The sequence below is a fragment of the Chiloscyllium punctatum genome, chromosome 2 (assembly GCF_047496795.1).
Source record: "Chiloscyllium punctatum isolate Juve2018m chromosome 2, sChiPun1.3, whole genome shotgun sequence".
Taxonomy (NCBI): domain Eukaryota; kingdom Metazoa; phylum Chordata; class Chondrichthyes; order Orectolobiformes; family Hemiscylliidae; genus Chiloscyllium; species Chiloscyllium punctatum.
This window is the reverse complement of record NC_092740.1, coordinates 14943407-14964195: the sequence shown is the minus strand read 5'-3', so window position 1 is coordinate 14964195 and position 20789 is coordinate 14943407. Positions and strand designations below refer to the sequence as shown.

The following is a 20789-nucleotide window of genomic DNA, read 5'->3' as shown; positions in this document are numbered from 1 at the left end:
TTATGAAGAGAAGGCGGGAGAAGAGGGTTGAGAAACTTATCAGCCATGATCGAATGGCAGAGCAGACTCAATGGGCTGAATAGCTTAATTTCTGCTCCAATATCTTATGACCTTGTTGATCTTTAAGGGGCTCTATTCTCTCCATAGGTATTCTTTTCCTCTTAATATACTTGTAAAATCTCTTTATTTTCTTAACCTTATCTACCAAAGCTATCTCATGTTTTGTTTTGCTCTTCTGGCTTTCCTCTTAAGTGAATTCCTACCACCACTATTCCTCAAGGGATTCACTTGATTCCAACTGTCTATACCTGACATATACCTCCTTTTTTCTTGACCAGCGCCTCAATATCTTCAGTCACCGGCTAGCCTCGCCCTTCACACTATCAGGATTTTTTAAGTACGAGCAGCAGCGGAGGTAGGACGAACTTGGAATACTGCAGATAAGGTAAGGCAGTTTTTATTAAAATTACTTACCGGTAGTGGGCAACGGTGTTTTTCTCTTTCACAGAAGGAGCAGGAGTAGTGGAGGAAGTGACGGGAACCAGAGGGGCAGCCGGGAAGGTAAGCAGTGAGTATAAATACTCACCCTTCGACTCCAACGGCCATTTTAAGTGCGAGCAGCAGCGGAGAAGGAGCGGGAGCAGCGGAGGAAGTGACGTGGACCGGAGGGGCAGCTGGGAAGGAAAGCAGTGACTATATATATCAGCAAGGTGGTTAAATGTGAGACTCTACTACTGTAGTGTCTCCCACCCGCCCTCCTCCTCTAACCTAGTTAATAAGTAGGAAGAGTGGGAGCGACGACCAGGGGACTGCCGGTAGTATATCTGGGCAGTGGCTGAACCTGAGATACTACACTTGTTGTGTCTCCCACACACTCCCCCCCCCAACCAAAAGTAGGACTCTGGTTTGTTAAGGTAAGGATTTTCTATTTCTTTATCAGGGAATGGTTAAAAATTTACTTTTTATGGTTTATCTATTAATTTGTTTTAGAAAAAGACTATAGCAGAGTGGTATTAGAAAGTATTTTAAATCAAACCTATACAAAGTAATAAAGTAAGTAACTAAGCAGAGATGGCTGGGCAGGTGATGTGCTGTAGCTGTATGATGTGGGAGCTGGCTGATCCCTTTGTGAATGGCAGTGACCACATCTGCAGCAAGTGTTGGTTGCTGGAAGAACACCGGTCCAGAGTTGATGATCTGGAACCTGAGCTTCAAACACTGCGGCACATCCGGGAGGGGGAGAGTTACCTGGACGCTTTGTTTCAGGAGGCAGTCACACCTGGGAGATTAATTAATTCACATTCAGTTAGTGATCAGGGACATCAGAGTGTGACTGTAAGTGAGGCAGGTAGGGGGAACCTGAGTTCAGGAGTGCAGGAGCCTCAGCCCTTGACCTTGTCCAACAGGTATGAGATTCTTGCTCCCAATACGGATGAGGAAAAGGACTATGGACAGGATGAGCCAGCTGACCACGGCACCATGGTGCAGAAGGCCATTCAAGAGGGGAGAGCAAAAAGACAAGTAGTTGTTATAGGGGATTCTATAATTAGGGGGACAGATAGTATCTTATGCAAGCCGGATCGGGAGTCTCGCGTGGTGTGTTGCCTGCCCGGTGCCAGGGTGCAGGACATCTCCGACCGGCTTGAAAGCATATTGGAGCGGGAGGGGGAGGATTCAGTTGTTGTGGTCCACATTGGGACTAACAACATAGGCAAAGCTAGGGTGGAGGAACTGTTTGGGTATTATCAAGCACTAGGAAGGAAATTGAAGTACAGGTCCTCAAGGGTCATAATCTCCAGATTACTGCCCAAGCCACGTGCCAATTGGCATAGGGATAAGAAAATTAGGGAAGTAAACACGTGGCTAAGGGATTGGTGTGGGAAAGAGGGATTCCATTTCATGGGGCATTGGCATCAGTTTTGGAACCGGGGGGATCTGTACCATTGGGACGGTCTCCACCTGAACCGATCTGGTACCAATGTTCTAGCGAAGAGGATAAATAGGGTGGTCAGTAGGACTTTAAGCTTCTGAGTTGGGGGGAAGGGAAAGTGAAAGCGACAGGGAGTATGGAGTTAAATGGAAAGATAAGCAGGAGGATAGCATGTATGCAGGATTTAACCTTGAGGCAGATTAGGAATGCAACAAAAAGGAAGGATAACTTAGGAGATCTTATGACTTCCAATATCTCTAATGATAAGAATGTTAGCACTAAGGCACTTTACCTGAATGCTTGTAGCATTCGTAACAAAGCAGATGAACTAATGGCACAGATCATCGTGAATGATTATGATGTGGTAGGCATCACAGAGACATGGTTGCAGGGGGTTCAGGACTGGCAGTTAAACATCCAAGGATTTACAACTTATCAAAAAGACAGGGAGGCGGGCAGAGGGGGTGGGGTGGCCTTGGTAGTTAAGAACAAAATTTAATCTATGGCACTGAATGACATAGGGTCGGATGATGTGGAGTTTGTGTGGGTAGAATTGAGGAACCACAAAGGCAAAAAAACCATAATGGGAGTTATGTACAGACCTCCTAATAGTGGTCAGGACCAGAGGCACAACATGTACTAGGAAATAGAAAAGGCATGTCAGAAAGGCAAGGTCACAGTGATCATGGGGGACTTCAATATGCAGGTGGACTGGGTAAATAATGTTGCCAGTGGATCCAAAGAAAGGGAATTCATGGAATGCTTATAGGATGGCTTTTTGGAACAGCTTGTCATGAGGCGGGAGCAGGCTATTTTGGACCTAGTGCTATGTAATGAACCAAACTCCATAAAAGACCTTAAAGTAAGGGAACACTTAGGAAGCAGCGATCATAATATGGTAGAGTTCAGTCTGCAGTTTGAAAGAGAGAAGGCAAAATCGGTTGTAATGGTGTTACAGTTAAACAAAGTAATTATGAGGGCATGAGAGAGGAACTGACAAAAATCGACTGGAAGGAGAGCCTAGCAGGGAAGACAGTAGAGCAAAAATGGCAGGAGTTTGTGGGTATAATTGAGGACACAGAGGTTCATCCCAAAGAAAAGAAAGATTATCCGGGGAGGGATTAGACAGCCATGGCTGACAAAGGAAGTCAGGAAATGTATCAAAGAAAAAGAGAGATCCTATAAAGTGGCCAAGAGCACTGGGAAATCAGAAGATTGGGAAGGCTACAAAAACAAACAGAGGATAACAAAGAGAGAAATAAGGAAGGAGAGGATCAAATATGAAGGTAGGCTAGCCAGTAATATTAGAAATGATAGTAAAAGTTTCTTTCAATACATAAGAAACAAATGACAGGCAAAAGTAGACATTGGGCTACTTCAAACTGATGCTGGAAGGCTAGTGATAGGAGATAAGGAAATAGCTGGAGAACTTAATAAGTACTTTGCGTCAGTGGAAGACATGAGTAATATCCCAACAATTAAAGGGAGTAAGGAGGCTGAGTTGAGTATGGTTGCCATTACAAAAGAGATAGTGCTAGAAAAGCTAAAAAGTCTTAAAATTGACAAATCTCCTGGCCCCGATGGGATACATCCTACTGTTCTGAGGGAGGTGGCTGAGGAAATAGTGGAGGAGTTGGTTGAGATCTTTCAAAAGTCACTGGAGTCAGGGAAAGTCCCGGATGATTGGAAGACCGCTGTTGTAACCTCATTGTTCAAGAAAGGATCAAGACAAAAGATGGAAAATTATAGGCCAATTAGCCTCGGTTGTTGGTAAAATTCTAGAATCCATTGTTAAGGATGAGGTTTCTAAATTCTTGGAGGAGCAGGGTCAGATTAGAACAAGTCAACATGGATTTAGTAAGGGGAGTTCGTGCCTGACAAACCTGTTAGATTTCTTTGAAGAGCTGACAAGTAGGTTAGACCTGGGAAACCCAGTGGATGTGGTCTCTCTAGATTTCCAAAAGGCCTTTGATAAGGTGCCACACAGGAGGCTGCTGAGTAAGGTGAGGGCCCATGGTGTTCAAGGTGAGCTACTGGGATGGATTGAGGATTGGCTGTCTGACAGAAGGCAGAGAGTTGGGATAAGAGGTTCTTTTTCGGAATGGCAGCCAGTGACAAGTGGTGTCCCACAGGGTTCAGTGTTGGGGCCGCAGCTGTTCACGTTATATATTAATGATCTGGATGAAGGGACTGGGGGCATTCTAGCGAAGCTTGCCGATGATACGAAGATAGGTGGACAGGCAGGTAGTACTGAGGAGGTGGGGAGGCTGCAGAAGGATCGAGACAGTTTGGGAGAGTGGTCCAGGAAATGGCTGATGAAGTTCAATGTGAGCAAATGCAAGGTCTTGCATTTTGGAAAAAAAGAATACAAGCATGGAATACTTTCTAAACGGTGAGAAAATTCATAAAGCCAAAGTACAAAGGGATCTGGGAGTGCTATTTGAGGATTCTCTAAAGGTAAACATGCAGGTTGAATCCGTGATTAAGAAAGCGAATGCAATGTTGTCATTTATCTCAAGAGGGTTGGAATATAAAAGCAGTGATGTGCTACTGAGACTTTATAAAGCTCTGGTTAGGCCCCATTTGGAGTACTGTGTCCAGTTTTGGGGCCCCACACCTCAGGAGGGACATACTGGCACTGGAGCGTGTCCAGTGGAGATTCACACGGATGATCCCTGGAATGGTATGTCTAACATACGAGGAATGGCTGAGGATCCTGGGATTGTACTCATTGGAGTTTAGAAGGTTAAGGGGAGATCTAATAGAAACTTACAGGATAATACATGGCTTGGAAAGGATGGATGCTAAGAAATTGTTTCCGTTAGGCAGGGAGACTAGGACTCGTGGACACAGCCTTAGAATTAGAGGGGGTCAATTCAGAACAGAAATGCGGAGACATTTCTTCAGCCAGAGAGTGGTGGGCCTGTGGAATTCATTGCCACGGAGCACAGTGGACGCCAGGACGCTAAATGTCTTCAAGGCAGAGATTGATAAATTCTTGATGTCACAAGGAATTAAGGCTACTGGGAGAATGCGGGTAATGGAGTTGAAATGCCCATCAGCCATGATTAAATGGCGGAGTGGACTCGATGGGCTGAATGGCCTTACTTCCACTCCTATATCTTATGGTCTTATGGTCTAAGGAACATGCTGTCCCCTAGATTTAAACATAGAAAAATAGTCAACAAGGTAAATGATAATTTTTCAATAAATAGCAAAATAATAAAGCGGGCTTATATAAGCCTGAGAGAATAGCAGGAATACTTCAACAATCAAGATCAGATGTTACAAAGAGAATAAAATGATCATAGCATCCCTACATTGCAGAAAGAGGCCATTTCAGCCCATTAAGTCTGCACCGATCCTCCAATCATCCTACCAAGATTCAGCGACTACCCATAATCCCACATTTATGATGACTAGCTCACCTAGACTGCAGGACATTAAGGAGCAACTTAGCATAGCGAATCCACCTAAAACCAAATACTTTGTATCTGAATGTGCATAACATTTTAAATTAAGCAAACAAATTGATTTTGAAAGTTGAAGTAAATAAATATAATTTGATAGCCATTACAGAGATGTGCTATAAGACAACATGAACATTGCAGGGTATATGACAATCATGAAAAATAAGAAACTAGGTAAAGGTGACGAATAGCACTGTTGATCAAGCATAGCAAATGTGCAACAATTAAACATGACCTGTGTTCAGGATCTCAGATTGTAGACTCAGTTTGGGTGGAGGTGGAGGTGAGTAATAGTGGGAGAAAGAATTCCCTGATAGGAATAGTCAATATGCCCTTATCTGTAACTACAATATGGAACAAAGTATATAACAAGTAATATTGGGTACTTATAACAAGAAGATAGCAAATAATCATGAGTAAATTTAATCCACATACGAAGTTCAGAAATCAATTGGCAGTAGTAACCTGAATGGAGAGTTCATACATTGCTTTTAAGATTATTTTGTAGAGCAGCTCATTCTCGAACTGACCAGAGAGCAGTTTATAAAGCTACTAACAATGTGTAATCTGACAGGATTAATTTAGCAATCTCAGAGTTGAGGCACCTCTAGATAACAACGATAACAATATGATTTGATTTTATATTCAGTTTGGAAGGGAGAAATTAGATCTAAGACTCGTTGTTAAACCTAAATAAAGCAGCTATGTGGATGTAAATAATTAAAAAAACTGCAAATGCTGGAGATCCGAAACAGAAACTGCTGGAAACAGAAACGGAAATTGCTGGAGAAACTCCATCTGGTGACTATTCATCAGAAATGTTAATGGCTAGAGAAAACTAGCTATTTATGCTAGTTGAAGTGGGGGCTGGAGAGGGGAGAGATGAATGGATAGAGGAGATAGAATGGGTAAATGGAAGGATGGAATCAGATTCTAAAGTTACTGAACTCGATGATAAATCCTGGAGGCTGCAGGGTCCCAAAGCAGAAAATAAGATGTTGTTACCAACTTAACAGAGTTCTTTGAGGAAGTGACCAAGTTGATAGATGAAGGAAGGGCTGTTGATGTCATTTACATGGACTTTAGTAAGGCATTTGTTAAGATTCCCCATGGTAAACTAATAGAGAAAGTGAAGTCACATGGTGTGCAGGGTGTTCCAGCTAGGTGGATAAAGAACTGGTTGAGCAACAGGAGACAGAGAGTAATAGTTGAAGGGAGTTTCTTGAAATGGAGAAAGGTGACCAGAGGTGTTCCACAGGGGTCAGTGTTGGGGCCAGTGTTGTTTGTGATATACATAAAAGATCTGGAAGAGGGCATTGTTGGTATGATCAGCAAGTTTGCAGATGACACGAAGATTGGTGGAATAGCAGAAAGCATAAGGGACTGTCAAAGAATACAGCAAGATAGATAGACTGGAGATTTGGGCGGAAAAGTGGCAGATAGAGTTCAATCTAGACAAATTGAGGTAATGCTTTTAGGCAAGTCTAATTCTAGAGTGACTTATACAATGAATGGAAGAGCCTTGGGAAAAGTTGATGGGCAGAGAGATCTGGGAGTGCAGGTCCATTGTACCCTGAAGGTTGCTGCACAGGTGGATAGAGTGGTCAAGAAGGCAAGTATGCTTGTCTTCATTGGACGGGGTATTGAGCATAAGTGCTCACAAGTCATGTTAAAATTCTACAAAACATTGGTTCAGCCGCATTTTGAAACTGTGTACAGTTCTGGTCACCACGTTACCAAAAGGAGGTAGATGCTTTGGGAGGATGCAGAGAAGATTTACAAGGATGTTGCCTGGTATGGAAGGTGCTAGATATGAAGAGAGGTTGAGTAGGTTAGGTAAAAACAATGACTGCAGATGCTGGAAACCAGATTCTCGATTAGTGGTGCTGGAAGAGCACAGCAGTTCAGGCAGCATCCAAGGTTGCTCCTTGGATGTTGCCTGAACTGCTGTGCTCTTCCAGTACCACTAATCCAGAAGTTGAGTAGGTTAGGTTTGTTTTCACTAGAAAAAAGGAGATTGAGGGGGGACCTGATTGAGGTTTACAAAATCATGAAGGGTATAGACAGGGTGGATAGAGATAAGCTTTTTCCTAGGGTGAAAGCTTCAATAATGAGAGGTGAAAGGTGAAAAGTTTAAGGGGGATACTTGCGGCAAGTACTTCACATAGAGGGTGGTGGGTGTTTGGAACACATTACCAACAGAGGTGGTAGAGGCAGGCACGGTAGATTCATTTAAGATGCATCTGGACAGATGCATGAGTAGGTAGGGAGCAGAGGGATACAGATGCTTAGGAATTGGTCGACAGGTTTAGACAGTAGATTTGGATAGGTTCAGACTTGGAGGGCCGAAGGACCTATTCCTGGGTTGTAAATTTTCTTTGTTCTTTGTTCTTCGGGTTTCTGTTGAGGCTCATTGGAACACTGTGACAGAAATGTTGTATGTGGGCATGAAAATTGAGTTAGTAGAAATCAAACTAACTTACTGGCTAGGGGATAGTTCAACAGAGATATAGTGGCAGGCATTTAACAGGATATTTTGGAATATCATGTTTCCAGCTGATATTATTGCCAGATCCCAGACTGAAATCTGGCTTGATCGATTGTATTTTGTTTATTTGGTTTTAAAGAAGCAATCTTTCACTGAAACACAAACGTGCAATGGTGCAACTTCCAGTTTAACAACAAAACAGATTTACTTTGAAAAAAGTGAAGATAAAACAGAACAAACCAAACTATTTGCATATAACATACATTTTGTGTGGATCTGCAGGAGATGGGGAGATACTAAACAAGTATTTTGCAACAGTATTTACTGTGGAAAAGGACATGGAAGATATAGAATGTGGAGAAATAGATGGTGACATCTTGAAAAATGTCCATATTACAGAGGATGAAATGCTGGATGTCTTGAAATGCATAAAAGTGGATAAATCCCCAGGACCTGATCAGGTGTACACTTAATGGTAAGGTCCTAGGGAGTGTTGCTGAACAAAGAGACCTTGGAATGCAGGTTCATAGCTCCTTGAAAGTGGAGTCGCAGGTAGATAGGATAGTGAAGGTGTTTGGTATGCTTCCCTTTATTGGTCAGAGTATTGAGTACAGGAGTTGGGAGGTCATGTTGCGACTCTACAGGACATTGGTTAGGCCACTGTAGGAATATTGCGTGCACTTCTGGTCTCCTTCCTATCGGAAGGATGTTATGAAACTTGAGAGTTCAGAAAAGATTTATAAGGATGTTGCCAGGGTTGGAGGATCTGAGCTACAGGGAGAGGTTAAACAGTCTGGGGCTGTTTTCCCTGCAGTGTCGGAGGCTGAGGGGTGACCTTCTGGAGGTTTACAAAATTGAGGGGCATGGATAGGATAAATAGAAAAAGTCTTTTCCCTGGGGTCAGGGAGTCCAGAACTAGAGGGCATAGGTTTAGGGTGAGAGGGGAAAGATATAAAAGAGACCTAAGGGGCAACTTTTTCACGCAGAGGGTGGTACGTGTATGGAATGAGCTGCCAGAGAATGTAGAGGAGGCTGGTACCATTGCAACATTTAAGAGGCATTTGGATGGGTATATGAATAGGAAGGGTTTGGAGGGATATGGGCCAGGTGCTGGTAGGTGTGACTAGATTGGGTTGGAATATCTGATCGGTATGGACAGGTTGGACCGAAGGGTCTGTTTCCATGCAGTACATCTCTGACTCACAGCAGCCTGGGATTCAGTTTATCCGGACCTGGGAGTTTGTCTACTTGTACACCTGCTAAAACCTTCAATGCCTCCTCACACTCCATATGTCAAACTGCTCAAGAAACTTGCAATCGCTCTTCCTGAATTCTGTGCCCCTTCCTCCTCCAAAGTGAAGACAGATGTGAAGTGCTTGTTTGACACTGGAGCACTGACCTCCAGCTCCATGCATAGATTGCTCCCTTGGTCCTTAATGGGCCACATTCTTTGTTTAGTTATCCTCTTTCCTCTTGGTGTGTTTGCTATCCTAATTGCTGTCAGGTGCTGCCTGTTGCCCCAAAATAACACCTTTCTCCACTCAGGCCTTCATTGATTTGCTTCTTTTGTACCTGTTAACATGCTTCTCTTATCCTTTTTATCCAGTCCTGAATATCCCTCAGTATGTGGATTCTTTGGGATTGTTTCTGTATTTCATCTGACAGGGAGCATATTGGGCCTGTAATCTTGCTAATTCTGTTTTTGAATGCATCCCCCTGTTTTGCTGTAGATTTTACCTAGCTGTTTCCCATCTACTTTGGCCAGATTATGCTATATTTTAATAAAATCTGCCTTGCTCCAATCCAATGCAAAAAGGCTTTGGATTGAGGTAAGGCAGATCTTATTTTAAAAAACAGGATCTGGCCCAAATAGACTCAGTTATTGAGTGTGAAGCTACAGCAGAACAGTAGGAGCCATTCACAAAGATCCTGGGGAGAGTACTGCAACAATATTTTTCCTTTCGGGTAAAATGTAGGAGCAACAAGCCCATAGAAATACTGGATGTGTACAGATATTCAGGACTGGATAAAAAGAAGAGGATGTATAAAGGGAGCAAAACAATAGAGGCCATAGAGAAGTGTAGATAATGCAGGAGGCTATTTAAGAACACAATTGGAATATCGAGGGAGCATAGAAAAAGAAATACTGGCAGGCAAGATTAGGGAGATTCCCAAGATATTCTGCAAGCATATCAAGGGGAAGAGAACAAATGGGGAAACAGCAGGGCCTATTAGACACCAAGGGGCAATTTGTGTGTGAAGTCAAAGGATACTGGTAGACTGTTAAGTGAGTAACTCCTGTCTGTCTGCTCAGAAGGAGGAGGATGCAAGTACAGAATTAGAGAAGATGGACTGTAAAGTTTTTGAGCATTTTGATAAAGGAAGCAAAGAAGTATTGAAAGTTTTAGCAGATTTAATAGTAGATAATCCCCAGATCTGGATAAGTTGTATCCCAAGCTGTTGTGGGAGATGAAGGAGGAAATATTCTAATCAGGACTCTGGCCCAAACTTTTAATTATCTCTAGTGACAGGAGGGGCCAGAGGACTGCAGGACAGAAGGGTGGCAGAGATAGACGAGGGAGTGTAGATTGGTGACTGTCTAATTAATGGTAGGGAACGTATTGAAGAAGAAAATTAATCTCCATTTGGAGAAGTAAATTTGATTAGGGCTAGTCAGCATGGCTTTCAGAGGGGGATCATGCATTTTAAAATTAATCTGGTTGAACGTTTTGAGGAGGTGACCAAGTGTGTAGATGAGGCTAGGGTAGTTGATATAGTTTATATGGATTTCAGCAAGACCTTTTGACAAGGTTCCAGATGGACTACTGATTGAGGTAAAAGCACATAAGGTCCAGGATAACTTGACAAGTTGGATTCACAATTGCCTTGGTGGCTGGAGGCTGGTGACCAGTGTCAAACTACAAAGATCAGTTCTGGGTCCCTTACTGTTTGTAATATTCGTAAATGATGTAGATAGATTCATAGAGATGTACAGCTTGGATCCAACTTGTTCATGCCAACCAGATATCCTAAATTAATCTAGTCTCATTTGGCCCAAATCCCCCTCAACCCTTCCTATTCATGCACCTGTCCAGATGTTTTAAATGCTGAAATTATACCAGCCTCCACCACTTTCTGTGACGGTTCATTAATACTGACCGTACCTAGTCTTCCATCTAAGTACTAACCCAGTCTGTGGGGAGTGGTTGAAAGGAGCAGCAGCACGGAGTGAGCGTAAGACTCACTGTCTCTGAGAAAAATACTGGAGTGATGTCACAGGGAATCTGACCTGATTGCTGGTAGGAAATCTGCAGTAAGTTTTAAAAAGAGCATAGCTGAGAAGTACATAAATTTATGAGCTAATTTCTATAAATTAATAAAGTAACTAAGTAGAGGTGGCTGGGCAGGTGATGTGCTATAGTTAATGTGGGAGTTGGCTGATCACATCTGCAGCAAGTTGGTTGCTGGAGGACCTCCGGCTCCGAATTGATGATCTGGAATCTGAGTTTCAAACACTTCAGCACATCCGGAGGGGGAAGAGTTACCTGGATGCTTCATTTCAGATGGCAGTCACACCTGTTAGACAAGGTAATTCAAATTCAACCAGTAATCAGGGACAGCAGGGTGTCAGTGCAAGTGAGGCAGATGGGGGATCCTGAGTCTAGTAACATGGGAAAGCAAACCTTAGCAGGACTTATACACTTAATGGTAAGGTCCTAGGGAGTGTTGCTGAACAAAGAGACTTTGGAGTGCAGGTTCATAGTTCCTTGAAAGTAGAGAAGAAGGTGTTTGGCTTTCCTTTATTGGTCAGAGTTTTGAGTACAATGTTTGGAAGGTCATGTTGCGGCTGTACAGGATGTTGGTTAGGCCACTGTTGGAATATTGCGTGCAATTCTGGTCTCCTTCCTATCGGAAAGATGTTGTGAAACTTGAAAGGGTTCAGAAAAGATTTACAAGGATGTTGCCAGGGTTGAAGGATTTGAGCTACAGGATAGGCTGAACAGGCTGGGGCTGTTTTCCCTGGAGTGTCGGAGGATGAGGGGTGACCTTATAGAGGTTTACAAAATCATGGGGGGCATGGATAGAATAAATAGACAATAAATAGGGGTGGGGGAGTCCAGAACTAGAGGGCATAGGTTTAGGGTGAGAGGAGAAAGATATAAAAGAGACCTAAGGTGTAACTTTTTCATGCAGATGGTAGTACGTGTATGGAATGAACTGCCAGAGGAAGTGGTGGAGGCTGGTACAATTGCAACATTTAAAAGGCATTTGGATCGACATATGAATAGGAAAGGTTTGGAGGGATATTGGCCAGGCACTGGCAGGTAGGACTAAATTGGATTGGGATATCTGATTGGCAAGGACAAGTTGGACTGAAGGGTCTGTTTCCGTGCTTTACATCTCTATGACTCTATTTAAAGATTTCAAAACACATGGTAAATGTACAATCTGATTAATCCCAATAATACTTGAAATGTAAACAATGTAATTTATAAGTGAGCTTTTAGACTCTGAGTTAGTAACAGATGGGTTTTCTGTACATCTAAAATGAATAACTAACTTCTAAGTATTTCTTTAATCACAATGATTACTTCTAAAGCAGATTTTGAGATGTAACTTTAGAACTTATGAGTTTTTATGCACCACTAATGGATATTTGTTTACCTGAATCTGTTTCGTGACCCAGCAAGATAAATAAATGGGCTTCAAGGTTTTATTGAAATTTTTGGAACTTATTTTTGTTTAAGTATAAGGAAAATGTCAACAGCTAAGAGCAAGATTCTGTTTTTGGTTTACTTTAAGTTTTGAGAAGTCTTAAAAATTCTTGGACAAAGATAGTAAAGCTCATGAGAAAGGGAGGATTTAGAGAAGTAGGTTACTTTAGAGTAAAGAGTTAGGTACTGGGATAAAACCAAGAAGAGATTACTTAAAATTGAATATATTTAAGTTTAGGAGCATATAGTTCCAGGAAGAAGCTGTCTGTATTTCCAGTTTATAAATGGCTGTCACAAATGACTTAAACCTACCAAGGTATTAAAATCAGGGACTTTGCTGTGATTATTGTATGAATGGTATTTTTGTGTACAATTTGTATTTTTGTATGTTTTTGGGTAATGTGCTAGGGATATATTTTGAGTGCTTTCCAAAAAGTATTGTTTTCTTTTCAATTTATATATGAGTGTTTTGGGATTAATGGGATTCTACTTTTCTGTGTATTGAAAAATATTTGAATATATGTTATAAGTAGTTGGTTTGGTTTATTCTGTGTCACCCTAATTTCTTTTATTAATAGACTTCTGTTTTAATGTTAAGTAGTCAATGCTGCAGATTTTGCTTTATGTTTCAATGAGACACTATATTCTCAAAACCAAAGCGAATCAAAATGTGATTTATCAAACCTGACTTCAGTTTGAGATCTGACTTGGCCAGTAATGATATCAACTGGGATTACAACAAATGGTTTGGCCAGGATTATTGCATTCCCTGGATTAAAGAGGGATCCATGTCTTTACTACTGAAAATGACAGTTATGTGGTAGTTCTGGATATAAAACAGCTGTATTCTGGTAAAGTTTATTGCGCAGAATTTGAAGATGGCTTTGAATGTTAAGGATTTTTGGAAATGGAAGACATCACTGTAGATTATTTCAAATTCTTGACTAAAACTAAACAGAGTGATTTAGCAGATAAATTAAAGGAAGAAGCGAAAACAGACTATGTAAGGATGAGATGCTTCAAGTGATTACATATTGAGAAATGGAAGAAAGAAAACCTGAAACCTGGGCGGCTTTGTTGGATTTGATTTGATTTAATTATTATTGTCACATGTACCTAAGTTTTGCATACAGTACAAGCAGATCATAACATACAAAGACACAAAGATCATAGGGTGATTGAACAGGAATACAAAGTTACAACTGCAAAGAAGGTGTACAAAAAGCAAGATCAACATTAGATTTGAAATTTGGAAGTCCATTCAGAAGTCTAATACAGCAAGAAGGAAGTTGTTCTTGAATCTGGTGTTACGTGTGTTTAAGCTTTTGCACCTTCAACCTGACAGAAGACATTGGTCAAAATTATAACTAGGGTGGGAGGCATCTTTGATGATTTTGCTGCAGTTAGGAATAAACGGAATTGAACTTAAAGAAAAGAAAAAAAGACTTGAAACTGAGGTTAAAAAAAATGCTTCCTCAACATTGCCCCTTCACCTCACAATGCCCACAGTTCCTTCATCTAGATTATTATGCGTATAACGTGAACACTTGTGGTCCCAACATGGATGCCTGCGGAACTGCATTTGTCATTGACTTCCATCCTGAAAAAGACCATTTAGTCCCTATTCTTTGCCTTCTGCCAGTCAGCCAATCCTCTATTCATGCTACTACCCTAAACCATGGGCTCTTTTCTTACAGCAATCTGCTGTGCGGCGCCTCATCAAAGGTCTTCTGGAAATGGAATTTCAAATGCACGAGCGGATTAAAGAAATAGGAGATCTATGAATGGAAGAAGTACTTTTAAGAGAACACACAAAAGGACTTCAAAGTAAAACAAGAGAAAGGCTGGAACTGAAAAGCGATATGAATAAACTGCCATGCTTTCATTGTACTAAAATTGGAAATACCAAAGCCAATTGCTGGAAATCAAAAAGTTGACATGGAAAGAATGTTTTCCCTTGTCCCCGAGTTCAGAACTAGTGGAACATTGTTTTAAAATTAGGGATCATCCTTTTAGATGAGAGATGAGGAGAATTATTTCTCTTGAGGGTGTCTGCCTCAGAAGACAGTAGAGTCATAGAGTCATAGAGATGTACAACATGGAAACAGACCCTTCGGTCCAACCCATCCATGCCGACCAGATATCCCAACCCAATCTAGTCCCACCTACCAGCACCCGGCCCATTTCCCTCCAAACCCTTCCTGTTCATATACCCATCCAAATGCCTCTTAAATGTTGCAATTGTACCAGCCTCTACCACATCCTCTGGCAGCTCATTCCATATGTGTACCACCCTCTGCATGAAAAAGTTGCCCCTTAGGTCTCTTTTATATCTTTCCCCTCTCACCCTAAACCTATGCCCTCTAGTTCTGGACTCCCCTACCCTAGGGAAAAGACTTTGTCTATTTATCCTATCCATGCCCCTCATAATTTTGTAAACCTCTATAAGGTCACCCCTCAGCCTCTGACACTCCAGGGAAAACAGCCCCAACCTGTTCAGCCTCTCCCTGTAGCTCAAATCCTCCAACCCTGGCAACATCCTTGTAAATCTGTTCTGAACCCTTTCAAGTTTCACAACATCTTTCCGATAGGAAGGAGAGCAGAATTGCAAGCAATATTCCACAGTGACCTAAGCAATGTCCTGTACAGCCACAACATGACCTCCCAACTCCTGTACTCAACACTCTGACCAATAAAGGGAAGCATACCAAAAGCCTCCTTCACTGTCCTATCTACCTGCGCCTCCACTTTCAAGGAGCTATGAACCTGCACTCCAAGGTCTCTTTGTTCAGCAACACTCCCTAGGACCTCACTATTAAGTGTATAAGTCCTGCTAAGATTTGCTTTCCCAAAATGTAGCACCTCACATTTATCTGAATTAAACTCCATCTGCCACTTCTCAGCCCAATGGCCCATCTGGTCCAGATCCAGTTGTAATCTGAGGTAACCCTCTTCATTGCCCACTACACCTCCAATTTTGGTGTCATCTGCAAACTTACTAACTGTACCTCTTGTGCTCGCATCCAAATCATTGATGTAAATGACAAAAGGTAGAGGGTTCAGCACCGATCCTTGTGGCACTCCACTGGTCACAGGCCTCCAGTCTGAAAAACAACCCCCCTCCACCACCACCCTCTGTCTTCTACCTTTGAGCCAGTTCTGTATCCAAATGGCTAGTTCTCCCTGTATTCCATGAGATCTAACCTTGCTAATCAGTCTCCTATGGGGAACCTTGTCGAACGCCTTACTGAAGTCCACATAGATCACAGCTACTGCTCTGCCCTCATCAATCTTCTTGGGTACTTCTTCAAAAAACTCAATCAAGTTTGTGAGACATGATTTCCCACGCACAAAGCCATGTTGACTATCCTGAATCAGTCCTTGCCTTTCCAAATACAAGGTGCTCCTGTCCCTCAGGATTCCTTCCAACAACTTGCCCACCACCGAGGTCAGGCTCACCGGTCTATAGTCCCTGGCTTGTCTTTACTGCCCTTCTTAAACAGTGGCACCACGTTTGCCAACCTCCAGTCTTCCGGCACCTCACCTATGACTATCGATGATACAAATATCTCAGCAAGTGACCCAGCAATCACTTCTCTAGCTTCCCACAGAGTTCTCGGGTACACCTGATCAGGTCCTGGGGATTTATCCACTTTTAACCGTTTCAAGACATCCAGCACTTCCTCCTCTGTAATCTGGACATTTTGCAAGATGTCACCATGTATTTCCCTACAGCCTATTTCTTCCATATCCTTTTCCACAGTAAATACTGATGCAAAATATTCATTTAGTATCTGCCCCATTTTCTGTGGCTCCACACAAAGGCCGCCTTGCTGATCTTTGAGGAGCTGAAAATGTGTTGCTGGAAAAGTGCAGCAGGTCAGGCAGCATCCAAGGAACAGGAGAATCGACATTTCGGGCATAAGCCCTTCTTCAGGAATCTTTGAGGATCTTTGAGGAGCCCTATTCTGTCCCTAGTTACCCTTTTGTCCTTAATATATTTGTAAAAACCCTTTGGATTCTCCGTAATTCTATTTGCCAAAGCTATCTCATGTCCCCGTTTTGCCCTCCTGATTTCCCTCTTAAGTATACTCCTACTTTCTTTATACTCTTCTAAGGATTCACTCGATCTATCCTGTCTATACCTGACATATGCTTCCTTTTTTTTCTTAACCAAACCCTCAATTTCTTTAGTCATCCAGCATTCCCTATACCTACAAGCCTTCCCTTTCACCCTGACAGGAATATACTTTCTCTGGATTCTTGTTATCTCATTTCTGAAGGCTTCCCATTTTCCAGCCGTCCCTTTACCTGTGAACATCTGTCTCCAATTAGCTTTTGAAAGTTCTTGCCTAGTACCATCAAAATTGGCCTTCCTCCAATTTAGAACTTCAACTTTTAGATCTGGTCTATCCTTTTCCGTCACTATTTTAAAATGAATAGAATTATGGTCGCTGGCCTCAAAGTGTTCCCCCACTGACACCTCAGTCACCTGCCCTGCCTTATTTCCCAAGAGTAGGTCAAGTTTCGCACCTTCTTTAGTTGGTACATCCACATACTGAATCAGAAAATTGTCGTGTACACACTCAAAAAATTCCTCTCCATCTAAACCTTTAACACTACGGCAGTCCCAGTCGATGTTTGGAAAGTTAAAATCCCCTACCATAATTACCTATTATTCTTACAGATAGCTGAGATCTCCAAACAAGTTTGTTTCTCAATTTCCCTCTGACTATTGGGGGGTCTATAATACAATCCCAATAAGGTGATCATCCCTTTCTTATTTCTCAGTTCCACCCAAATAACTTCCATGGATGTATTTCCGGGACTATCCTCCCTCAGCACAGCTGTAATGCTATCCCTTATCAAAAATGCCACTCCCCCTCCTCTCTTGCCTCCCTTTCTATCCTTCCTGTAACATTTGTATCCTGGAACATTAAGCTGCCAGTCCTGCCCATCCCTGAGCTTTGTTTCCATAATTGCTATGATATCCCAGACCCATGCTCATAACCATGCCCTGAGTTCATCTGCCTTCCCTGTTCGGCCCCTTGCATTGAAATAAATGCAGTTTAATTTATTAGTCCTACCTTTTCCCTACCTGCCCTGACTGTTTGACTCACTTCTGTTCTCAGCTGTATCACTCTCAGATCGATCTCTTTCCTCACTATCTCCCTGGGTCCCACCCACCCCACCTTACTAGTTTAAATCCTCCCAAGCAGTTCTAGCATATTTCCCTGCCAGTATATTAGTCCCCTTCCAATTTAGGTGCAATTCGTCCTTCTTGTACAGCTCACTTCTACCCCAAAAGAGATTCCAATCATCCAAAAATGTGAATCCTTCTCCCATACACCAGCTCCTCAGCCGTGCATTCATCTGCTCTATTCCTGATGAAGGGCTTTTGCCCGAAACGTCGGTTTCGAAGCTACTTGGATGCTGCCTGAACTGCTGTGCTCTTCCAGCACCACTAATCCAGAATCTGGTTTCCAGCATCTGCAGTCATTGTTTTTACCTACCTGCTCTATCCTCCTATTCCTGCCCTCACTAGGTCGTGGCACTGGGAGTAATCCAGATATTACTACCCTTGAGGACCTCCTTTTTAAATTTCTGCATAACTCTCTGTAATCTCCCTTCAGAGTCTCAACCTTAGTGGCAGGGCCACTGAATATTTTTAAGACAAGGGTGTACATACTCCTGTTAGGCGGGTGAATCAATAGTTATAAGGGGGTAGATGGAAATGTGGAATTTGAAATACAAATGATCTTACTGAGTATCAGAACAGGCTGCAGGAGCCAAATGGTCACGTGCTTCTGCTATTTTGTATGCTGATATGTAACACTTTTCCACCGAAATAATTATTTTTGCAATGTTTTATTAGAGTTGCTAAAGGGTTCTAATTTTATTTGACTACAGGTTCAATGCACAATAAAAAGTATTTTCAAAGAATATTACTGGAAAAATTACTCTTAGGTTCACTTGGCTCCTCTTTCTTAAGAATGTAAGAACGAGGACCATATGTAGCCAAATCAGCCCCTCGAACTTGCTCCGCCATTCACTACAATCATGGCTGATCTCAGCTCGGCCTCAAGTTCACTTTCCTGCTCACTCCTTGTTACTGATTAAAAGCCTGTCTATCTTTCCTTAAACTTACTCATTCACCATACTCTGGGACAGTAAATTTCAAAGGCTCACAACACTTTTACAGAAGTAATTTCTCCTCATCTCTGGTTTAAATCCACGATCCCTTATCCTAAAATTAAGACTCCTCATTCTAGTTTGCACCCCCCCCCCCCCACCAAAAAGGAAACATCCTGTCTCTGTCTACATTGTCAATCCTCTTTAGCATGTTACATACCTCAATTAGATTTCCTCTCAGTCTTCTAAACTCAAGAGAGTGTAGGCCTAAACTGCTCAATCTCTCTTCATAAGACTCATCTCCTCTGAATTGCCTCCAATGCAACTGCATTTCTTCTCAAGTAAGTCATCGACGATGGCTTTCTAAAATGCAAGTATTTGTACACAATACTCCAGATGCTGTCTCACTAATGCCTTGTCCAGTTGCAGCAACACCTCCCTACTTTTACAATCTATTCCTTTAGCAAAAAATGCTAAAACTCCATTCGCCTTCCTTTCTAAGTACTGTACCTACATCCTAGCTTTCTACAATTCATGCACGAGGATACTCAGATTCCTGTCACTGAAGCACTCTGAAATTTCTCTCCAATTAGGTAACAAGTTGTTTTTCTATTCTTCCAACCAAAATGGACAACCTCACTTATCTATGTTAAACTGCCATCTTCTGAAAATTTGATGGCCAAAGATAAAATTAAGTTGGAGACAAAGGAACTGCAGATGCTGGAATCCAAGATAGACAAGCAGGAAGCTGGAAAAACACAGCAAGCCAGGCAGCATCAGGAGGTGGGGAAGTTGATGTTTTGGGTGTAACCCTTCTTCAGGACTGTGGATGGGTGTAAAGGGAGCTGCAGATAAAGGTGTTGTGGGGGGGGGTTGCAGGGTGGTGTAGTGGGGATAGGTGAAAACAGGTAGCGGGTACAAACTGGTTGATCAATGAGAGGGATGAATCTGGTTGGTGGCTGAGAGGAATGGAAGGGAGAGGGAGAGGCTGGGAAGGGAGTCGAGTTGGGGGATGGGAAGGGAGGTTATTTGAACTTGGAGAACTCAATGTTGAGTCCTCTGGGCTGTATACTGCCCAAGTGGAAAATGAGATATTGTTCCTCCAATTTGCAGTTTGGCTCGTGGCAATGGAGGAGGAGGCCAAGGATGGTCATGTCGGAAAGGGAGTGGGAAGGAGAATTAAAATGGATGGTGACTGGGAGGTCTGGGTGGCCCTTTCAGGCCTAGCTGATATCCCCGGGACTGGCCTCCAGCTTTTGCCTCCACTCCTGGCTCCTCCTACTCTGCAATCAACTACATTTCCCCAGGTTCACCCCAGCTAGCCTCACCTATCTACCCCACGGTGCACCCCAATCCCCTGCAGACCTTCCCCTATTCCCAACCCGCTCCCCAGTCCACCCGTCTCCCAATCTCCTTTCTCTCCAACACCTACTCCCCCACCACACCACATCCAATCCTCACCCACCACATCTATCACCCTTCCCCTTCCACTTCAGTCTCTTTGGGGCCCCCACAAAACCCCAGCCCCGAGCCTTGCCACATATTCATTATACCCCCACCCTGACCTCAAACTCTGAGTCTGAACTGTCCGTCCTTAGCAAAGGGGTAACATTCGTGTCCCTCCATCTCCACCTGAATGAATTCTGCACCCGCCAATGTTGAGCTCTTCTTTCTCTGCCTCCGTCCCTCTTTCTTCAACAAAAACTCCCAACCTCCCTCTGAGGATCCCTTCTCCAACCTCCAACCATCCTCTTCCACTTGGTCAAAACCCCGCCGGCCTCATACCCAGCCTAGACCTCTTCATTGCTGACTGCTGACCATGACATCAGCTGCCTCAATTTCTCCAACACCCTCACCCCCTTTGAACATGCAGAGGTCCACTCTCTCCATACAAACCCCCAGTTTATCATCAAACTCGTTGACAACAACCTCACTGTGATCCATCAGGCCAAAATCACTCACATTGTCCGTGCCTTCATTGCCTCTGGTGATCTCTCCTCCATTGCCTCCAATATCATAGTTCTCCAGCTCCACACTGCTCGGTTTGACCTGCT

At 42.8% G+C, this 20789-nt stretch overlaps 1 long non-coding RNA gene across 1 annotated transcript; it reads left to right on the top strand.

Moving 5' to 3' along the window:
• Positions 1-337: 337 nt before the first annotated feature.
• LOC140494609 (uncharacterized) lies at positions 338-19571 on the top strand. Its single transcript, XR_011964017.1, has 3 exons — positions 338-415; positions 509-914; positions 14301-19571. It is a non-coding gene; the product is annotated as an uncharacterized lncRNA (long non-coding RNA).
• Positions 19572-20789: the final 1218 nt, after the last annotated feature.